This window comes from Cupressus sempervirens, chromosome 7 (genome assembly GCF_028749045.1).
Source record: "Cupressus sempervirens isolate cs-2001-9-10 chromosome 7, ASM2874904v1, whole genome shotgun sequence".
Taxonomy (NCBI): domain Eukaryota; kingdom Viridiplantae; phylum Streptophyta; class Pinopsida; order Cupressales; family Cupressaceae; genus Cupressus; species Cupressus sempervirens.
In genome coordinates this window covers 774,294,116-774,303,703 of record NC_143124.1, presented here as the reverse complement: position 1 = coordinate 774,303,703, position 9,588 = coordinate 774,294,116, and the positions used below count along the sequence as shown (strand labels likewise).

At 31.9% G+C, this 9,588-nt stretch overlaps 1 pseudogene; it reads left to right on the top strand.

Annotated features, from left to right (window-relative positions):
- LOC149549608 (L-type lectin-domain containing receptor kinase IV.3-like) overlaps positions 1-8,880 on the top strand; it is a 39,287-nt pseudogene extending 30,407 nt beyond the window's left edge.
- Positions 8,881-9,588: the final 708 nt, after the last annotated feature.

Below are 9,588 nucleotides of genomic sequence, written 5' to 3'. Positions count from 1 at the left end.
AAAGAAAGAAAAGATAATAAAATTGTTACTTAAATCAAATATAAAAATTATAAAATTTTACCTAAATTTATTAATTGTATAAAAAACTATTAATGATAATTAAGTTCTATTAAATGTACTTGATTTTATATTATAGAAATACAAACAAAAATTATAAATTGGGACAAACTTTAGAAATGAAGTCAAATTTAAAGAGAGACAAATAACATGAGGTGTGTGCGCACGCGCGCGCGCGCGCGCGCGTGTGTGTGTGTGTGTGTGTGTGTGAGAGAGAGAGAGAGAGAGAGAGAGAGAGAGAGAGAGAGAGAGAGAGAGAGAGAGAGTTAACATGAGGTGATGTGATATAGAGAAAGAGTGAGATAAATAACATGACGCAATGTGTGTGTGTGTGTGTGAGGGAGAGAGAGAGAGAGAGAGAGAGAGAGAGAGAGAGAGAGAGAGAGAGAGAGAGAGGATAATCTTAGAGGGGGTAGAAGGAAAAGGGGAGAGGGAGAGAGATGAGCCATGAAGAGAAAAAGCATAAGAAGGGTCCAAAATAGATGGAGATGGAGATGGTGGAGAGAGAGAGGCTGAGAGAGAGAGAGAGAGAGAGAGAGAGAGAGAGAGAGAGAGAGAGAGAGAGAGAGAGAGAGAGAGAAGGGGAAGAGGGTGAGAGACATGAGGTAGACATACATAGAGCATTTTAGAGATATATAAACATGAAGATGGTGTGTGTGTGTGTTTGTGTGTGTGTGTGTGTGTGTGTGTGTGTGTGTGTGTGAGAGAGAGAGAGAGAGAGAGAGAGAGAGAGAGAGAGAGAGAGAGAGAGAGAGATAGATCACATGAGGTGATGTGGTAGAGAGAAAGAGTGAGAACAAGGTGGAGAGAGTGAGAGACATGAGGTAGACATAGATAGATGTAGTGAAAAATAAGGAGGGAGAAAGAGCAGGGCGGAGAGAGAGAGAGAGAGAGAGAGAGAGAGAGAGAGAGAGATAGAGAGAGAGAGAGATGATTAGAGGGAGCAGATGATGTAGATATATAGAAGGGGAGTAAGGAGAGATGAGCTAAATAAGAAAAAGAATATATAAGGCCCAAAAGAGATGTACTAGACAATGATGGGGAGAGGAAGAGTATGACATATAGTGATAGACAATGAAAATAATTATGGAGGGAGAGATGTATATATGTAGAGAAAGAGATGGACAAAGAGAATAATGTAGGGGGAGTGGGGAGGGTATACATTATTGGGGAGGGGAGGGGTAATTATAGAATGGGATATGTGAGAGAGTGTGTGATTACAATTAACCCTAATCATAACCCTAACTATAAATTATAATTATAATTTAGAGTAATAATATTTATTAATTATAATTTTATTAGCTATAATATGATTAGTAACCCAAAAATTATCTTAACAGCAATAATAACACAAACCCTAACTCTAACTCTAACTCTATCTCTAACTTTAATTCTCCCCTTAACCCTAACCTTAACCCTTTATAATCCTAAATCTAATGCTAATTCTAACCCTAACCCTAATTCTAATGCTAATTCTAAACCTAACCCTTATTTGAGCTCCAATTCTAACTCTACCTCTAACTCAAACCCCAACTCTAATTCTAATCCTAACCCTAACTATATGTTTAACCTAAACCCTTATTCTTAACCTCGCCCTTTCGTTAACCCTAACTCTAATTCTAACCCTAACTATATTTGTAACCCTAATTCTAACCCTAATCCTAACATTAACTCTAACTCTAATTCTAAACCTAACCTTAACTATAACCCTAACAAGATTCATAATCCTAAAAATAACCCTAGCCCTAACCCTAATACTAATCCTGACTCTAATTGTAACTCTATTCCTGACTATAACTCTAACCCTATCCATAACTCAAACCCTAACAATAGCTCCAACCCTAACACTAACCCTAACCCTAACTATAACTCTACTCTTCAATATAACATTTTACGTAACAATATGCTTAAAATAAAACTGAATTAAAGTGATGCAAAGAAACACCATATATAGAATTAAAAAATAAAATATTCAAGAATAATTTTATAGTAAGTTTACACTATTAAATTTTTATAGTAAGTTTATAAAATTTTATTTAAAAAGAAATAAATAATTCAACACTTACCTTAAAAAAATAGAAAAAAATTTAAAAATAATTTTCCTATTGCGCCACGATTGCCACTAGCTTATATATACCTCTATATATATTACGCTGAGAGTAATCATTCTCGAGGTGCCTATTTTCATTTTCGTAAATCCCAACTATGATTAAAATAACCTTGGGATTAAATGAAAATAGGCACCTCGAGAACGATTACTCTCAGTGTAATATATATAGAGGTATATATAAGCTAGTATATATAGGTATATACAAGCTAATGTAATTTATAATGAAAAGTCATGATGACTACAATGGATGGGCTTGGAAAAATATATAATATAATGTATTTAGAAGCATTTATGTATTTGAGGTTTAATAGGATATATATATATATATATATACATATGTATATATATATTCAATATTATATACATGTATAAATATGTGTGTATATACATACATACATAACTTGTTTTTAATGTTAATTTATTTGATTAAAAGAAAAGATCTCATTCACTTTGATACAAAATATTTAGAAGCTCATTTATTAATTGGTTCTTCTATATTAAAAATATATAATTAGAAAGTTAATAAATTATTTTTTAAAATTTTGTATTCAAATGTGATTTAATGTTATTAAAGTTTAACTATGTAGTATAATAAATGGTACACTTTGCACTCATCGCATCTAGGTGATGTTCACAGAGGTGACAAATGGGGCCTAAGGTCACCCATCCTAGTATCATTATATCTCAATTGTGCTTAACCATAAAATTTCCTCCAAACTTAAGCCTACCAATATTTCTAAACCTTTTAGAAAAATGTTAATTAGGAAATTCTCCAATCATGTTATTCCCTAAACCAACTTGAAGATGGAGAAGCTCTAATGACATAGAGATCATTATATCAAAATGAGATGGAATAAGAAACATTGTAGAGGAAAAGTTTTTTCTTTAACAAGATATAATTTTTAAGGTATGTCTTGCAAAGTTATAATTGATAGTGGTAGTTTAGATAATATATCCCTTAGAGGATTTGGTAAACAAGTTGAAGTTTTAGAGATTCAAGCACCCTTAGCCCTATTAAATATAATAGATTTGGGAGGATCATAAAGTTATAGTAAGTGATTTTTTTTTTTTTTAGGATTGAATCTTATCATGATGAAGTTTTTGTGATATTTTTCCTATTGATGTATGTTATATCCTATTGTGTGGACCTTTATAACATGATAAACAAGCTTTGCATGATGGAAGAAAGAACATATTGTTGAAAACAATTATTCAATTGTATATTATCATTGATGTTACACAAATGTTACATTCTAGTAGTGCACTACTAGTAGTAACTAAGATCAAAAGTCTCTAGTATCATTTGAGAAAAAGTTTAGAAGAAACCCAATTTTTTGATCCAGTGTAAACCGAGTTAGGTCAATAAATGAAGGATTTTTGTATAAACTGAGTTAGGTAAGTTACCATAGGAGTTTAGTGTAAACTGAGTCAAATCAACTACCAAAGTAAATCAATGTTAACTAAATTACCTACTTTGAGTGTCTGCTGAGTGACACTAAAATTCTTTTTATTATTATTTGATCTAACTTAGTTGATGTCAATTGTTAGTCTAAAAGGGTATTCAAGAAAAATTGACACTAGGTTTCATATATCTGAAAGGTCAAGTTTTGGATCAAAATATGGAAGTTGTGGAAGGAGATAAGATGTGAATAAAGAAGGATATCTGATTAAGAGAAGAACATCCAAGGAACTACAAAGAATATCATGATCATGGAGGATAAAGAGGATAAATTAAAATAGTGATCCAAATCTCCAAATTAGTTGCTTTCTCAACAAGGTCAATTATTAGTAGTCTCTAACAATCGTAGCAGTGAAGAAATCTCTTAACAAAGTTGACATAACAATCATTTTGTCAATCCTCTAACAAGGTCGAATTTCTAGATTGAAGTGTCTAAAGACCTCTAAGAAGGCTACACCTAACATGTTGATTCAAATCCTTTAAAAGGGTTGGCTCTAAATAGGGATCACTTTAGAAGAGTGAAAAGTTGTAACTAGTTACATCAGTGGTTTTCCCAAGTTGGGTTTCCATGTTAAATATTAGTGTCTCTTGTGTTCATGTTATTTTCTTACTACTTTATCTTTCTAAAACTAAGTTACTAAAGGTTTATACACATTAATATTACAATATTTCTTTGTTAATCGAGGTACAATGAATATCTAGTTCTAACCAAGCTACAGAAGGATTTGATTTCATAAGAAGTTTGTGTTGACATATAAGGGATTTGGAATTGTTTTAGTGGTAACTGATTCATCCCTCCCCTCTTAGTTACTCCTCTTATATTTCCAAAAATTGGTATGAGACCTATTGGTGCTTGTAGAAAAGGTTTCAAAGGCCTAAGCTAAAGATCAAATATGTCTTGCAAAAGAGAGATTCCTAAGCTAAACAGAGAAAAATTTAAAGCATGGTAGGAAGTCATAAAGCTACATTTGGGAAGCATTGGAGATACATGCCTACACTTCTTGGAGAACTAGTATGTGGCACCTCCTAATCCTTTGACTATGGATCAGATGGTGGAAAAAAAGAATCACAACATAGTGATGATCAACATTACTACCTCTCTCAACTATTATGAATTTGATGAAGTCAATGATTGTCCTACTACCTTTCATATGTGGAAAAAACTAGAAATGATCTATGGAGGATATGACAATGTGAAAAGAGCCAAAGAAGAAATTTTGAGAGTCCACTTTGATCATATGAAAATGAGAGAAGATGCAAACATTGTAAAATACAATGAAAAAATCAAAGCAAGCATGTCTGCAATCAGAGCTATAGAAGGAACAATAGATGATGTAATATTAGTCAGCAAGGTATTAATAACTCTTTTTCTTATTTATGTAATTAGAGTTTCAGCTATTCAAGAGATGAGATGTGATCCCCAAAAATGATATAACTTTGGATGCACTAGTGGGAAGATTAACAACTTTTGAGTTAGATAAATTTAATAACTATCTTCCTGGATCTCACAACATAGAATCAACATTCAAAGAAAATATAAGTCTTGATAAAAGGGGAGGAGACTCGAAAGTAAAACAAATTGATAATGAAAAAGAAGAATAATTAGATGATGACCTTGAAGCTATTGAAGCCCTACTTGTAAGAAATTTACCAAAAGGAAAAGTTAAATATAAAGGCACAATTCCATTGATTTATTTCTCTTGTGAAGAAGTCAGTCAGATTGCTACAAGGTGTCAAAACAAGGAAAAAAAAGATGATAGAAAATTCAACAAGTTCAAAGGAAAGACATATTTCAAGAGCTACAAAGACTACAAAGACAAAGGTACAAAATCTTGTTATATTGGTAAAGACTCTGTCAGTAATGATGAAGATGAAATGGTATATAATTATGTTAAAGATGAATCAAATGATGAGGATAATGACAAGATGACACTTATTTATCATGTTAGCAAAAACAACACATGGATAATAGATAATGGCTACTCTCATTGGATGACTGGCAAAAAAACTAAGTATGAACACTTGGAGCACTATGATGGTGGAAGTATTAAATCTAGAAAAAGTGAACGATGTTATGTGAAGAGAAAAGGATGCATTGCATTAACATTTGAACTCAAATGTGATAATTCTTACTAGGTTTAAGGACTAAGAGACAATCTTTTAAGTGTGGCATAGCTGAACAACATTGGGTACAAGGTAGAATTCATGAATGGGAAGGCTAGGCCACTGGATGGTAAAGAAAATCTGGTTGGAACTAGAAATTAGAAAAAAGGTAATCTATTCTATCTAGATCTTACTGAAATTTCATGCTTCTTGGCACAAGTAGAGGAAAGTTACCTATGGCATAAAAGAAAATATCATATAAACTTTGATAACGTGGTTACTATAAGTAAGAATAGAGGAGTAAGAGATATTCCAAATATGAAAGAACCTAAAATGGTCGTATGCAAACAATGTCAAATTGGAAAGATGGGAAAAAATAGCTTCAAAAGAAAGAATTACAATACTGAAGAAGTCTTAGAACTAGTTCATATAGATCTTTGTGGCCCAATAGGCAGAGAAAGCTACAATGAAGACAAATATTTCATTTTGTTTGAGGATGCTTATTCTAGAATGATGACAGTAATGTACTTCAAAGACAAATCTGAAGCTTTTCAAAAATTCAAATGATATATGGCTAGAGATGAAAAAGAAAAAGGAAAGAATTTAAAATGCCTAAGGTTAGATAGAGGAGGAGAATTCAAAATTAATGAATGCAATGAGTTCTGGGTATGTGCAAGATCATGGTATGACAAAAAGTGGCGATATGAAAAAAATAGAGTTTGAAGACATCTAAAAGTGCTTCAAAATCCGCTCTGACTTTTTTCCTCCTATCCAGGTACCAAACCTGAAAGGTAAGGCTGAACCTTATAGGATATTCGATTTAATATCGAATATTCGAATGCATATTGGATATTCGATAGCCGACATAATAGACAAATATATTATTATTATTATTATTATAATATCATAATAATATAAAAATATCATATTATAATAGTATAATATAATACATTATAATATAATATTGTTATAATATAATATTATAATAATAATATAATAATATTATTATTATATATTTATTATAGTATAATATTATATAATATCATTATTATTATATTATTATAATGTATTATGTTATAATAATATAATATAATATTTAATATTATAATATATAGTAATGTAGTATAATATATTATAAATTATAATAATATAATATAATATAATACATTATAATATACATTTTTGTAATATAATATATAAAAATATGAAATATAATATGATATAAAATATAATAATAATAAAGTAATATGTTATAATATAATATATAATAATATAATATAATATAAAATATAATATAATATAAAATATAATATAATTTAATATGTTATATATAATATATATAATATGTTGCTGCATATCAGATATTCAATATAATATTGGATATTCGATATTGAATCGGATATCCGATATCTGCTGCAGACATTAAATAAATAAAAAATAGACTTGTGGGCGTTGTTTTTTTGTATTTCGAGGGGACATTTTGTAAGGGCGACCAGATATCGAATATCCAAGTAGGTTTTTTTTTTTTTTCACTCATTTTAAATCTAAATTCAATAGATTTTTGCATAATTTTGTTTATTTTAGTTGAATCTAGGTTTTTTTGAAAAAAATGGTTAAAATTAAGGTTTTTTAAAATATATATTACGTTTTGCAATTCAATAGGAATGGCTGATTAGAATGATGACACCGAGGTAGGAAATAATATTCCTCGTAACCTTCCACCAAATGATCTAGTACCCCCACAAAACTGTCCACCAAATGATCATCTACCCCTTCAAAACCATCCTCGAAATGAGGATTTGATAAATGAAAACCTTACCGAGTTAAGAGGTTGCATAGGACATATAATAATGTACCCGCATTAGCTCCAATGTTATCCACATTAAACACCATAGTGGATAACATTGAAACCCTTACGAACCAACAAAATACCGCTCTTCGTTGGCGCGATGAAATGCACACGATGTTTGATGATGGTTACGACTATGATGAGGTTGCAGCCCTCAACATAACCAAAGAATATTTGGCTAGCCTTTTTACGAACTCGAAAATGGGTTTAGGAGTCGACCTAAGAAAATCCAAACTATCCATTAAATGGTGTACAAATAATGCCATACGTGCAAACTTTTGGGATCGTTGGTGCATGGTCTTTGATATCCCTCCACATGGAAATTTAGACATACCATTTTATTTCCTTAGAAAATTATATGCACAATTTATGTTGAAACTTAAAGTGAAATATTGGAGCATGAAGCCCAACATGGGCTTAGGACTAGGAGCTCCTCAGGATAGACCCTCTTCTTAGCGGAAGAAAGTTGGCACTTTTGTCCCCCCCACTGATATCTCACCTCCTCCTCAAGTGCACCATCCAGATATTATGATAGAGGCTAGCTCTCAGACCATTAGAGCCATTCATAGGCTGAGTAGCTCATGATATCTCAGTCTAGGTCAGTCTTGCCTCCTCATGTTGATGATGCTGGTGCCAGTTCATCATTGGCTAGCTCATTACACATTTGTGTGCCTCACACTTGCATTACATGCAATAATATTTTCCTGGGTCCCATAGGTGATCTTCCTGAGTATCATTTTGTATTAGATGAGGATACACTAGACACACATGCAGAGGCTACACACCCCGATGCGAGAGAGGAGGGGAATATAGAGGCATGGACTCCTTCAGTGTCAATATGTGTATACATTTTTTTCTTATGACATGTGCAATTTAAAATTAATTTTTATAATAGATTAATTTTAATATTTAAGCCATATTAAATTTTATATGTATGTGATCTTCATTCATGTTCAGTTGATGACCGAGGAGGAGCTCAGATAGATTGATGATGCCACGCTCTCGGCCATTTCATTTGGCCTTGAGACATCTACGGTACATTATGTTGTGTTCACATTTTTTTCTCTATTTGATATTGTAGCATATATGGTTGCTAAACATTCTTTTATCTTGTAGGTAGCAGCTGTCCCGAGGGGACAAAGTGTGGAGGGTGAGCCAGCGCGCATTGACAAAGGAAAGGTAATTAGGTGCTTTCTATTTGATTAAATATTGATGCATTCTTGTAACATGTTTGTGGTAATCCCATTTAATTACATTCTTTATTGTATATAGGGTGTGGCTACTAGTGATGAGCATGTATAGATTTCGCGTCGTAGACCATCAAGGATTTTCATTCGCATCGAGAGCCCCATTGTATGTATAAGTATCATTTATTTTTTATTATCCTTATCTTCATAAATAAATTCCAAACTGATTTCCATGATATTAACAACTACTATTTTTTATCTCATAGGAGACTCCTAGTGCACATGAGGTCTGATGGGAGAGTTATGTAGATTTGATTATGCAAGCACTCTCTCCTGAGGAGGAGCCTACAATAGTAAGTTGTAGTTTGAATTTATGATTAAATATGTTATAAATTTAGCAAGCTATGAATTATAATGTTATAGTTTAAATTTTAGATTCATTTGACAAACGTATTAGAACATATACAACCCACAATCAAAGAGGTAGAAGCATTACCGAAGGGCATATGAGAGGACATATGAGAGGACTCCTGACTAGCATAGGAGGTTGACGAGAGAGGTATTTATTATCAAATTTTGATAGTATAAATATTCATTACAAAAAATATCATTATGCATTTGAGTAATTCAATGTTAGATACAAAGAATCATATAAATTTAGTAGTCTAACTTTGGGTTTTCCATTTTTGTTTATGTAGGAGGCATCTGATCCACCTAGTGCAGTGAAGAGGCTGCATTTTGATCATCCACCAGCACCCTAGGATAGTATAGTTTTCATAGGATGCATCATGAGACATTTTGAGATGGCATATGCCACATTGTA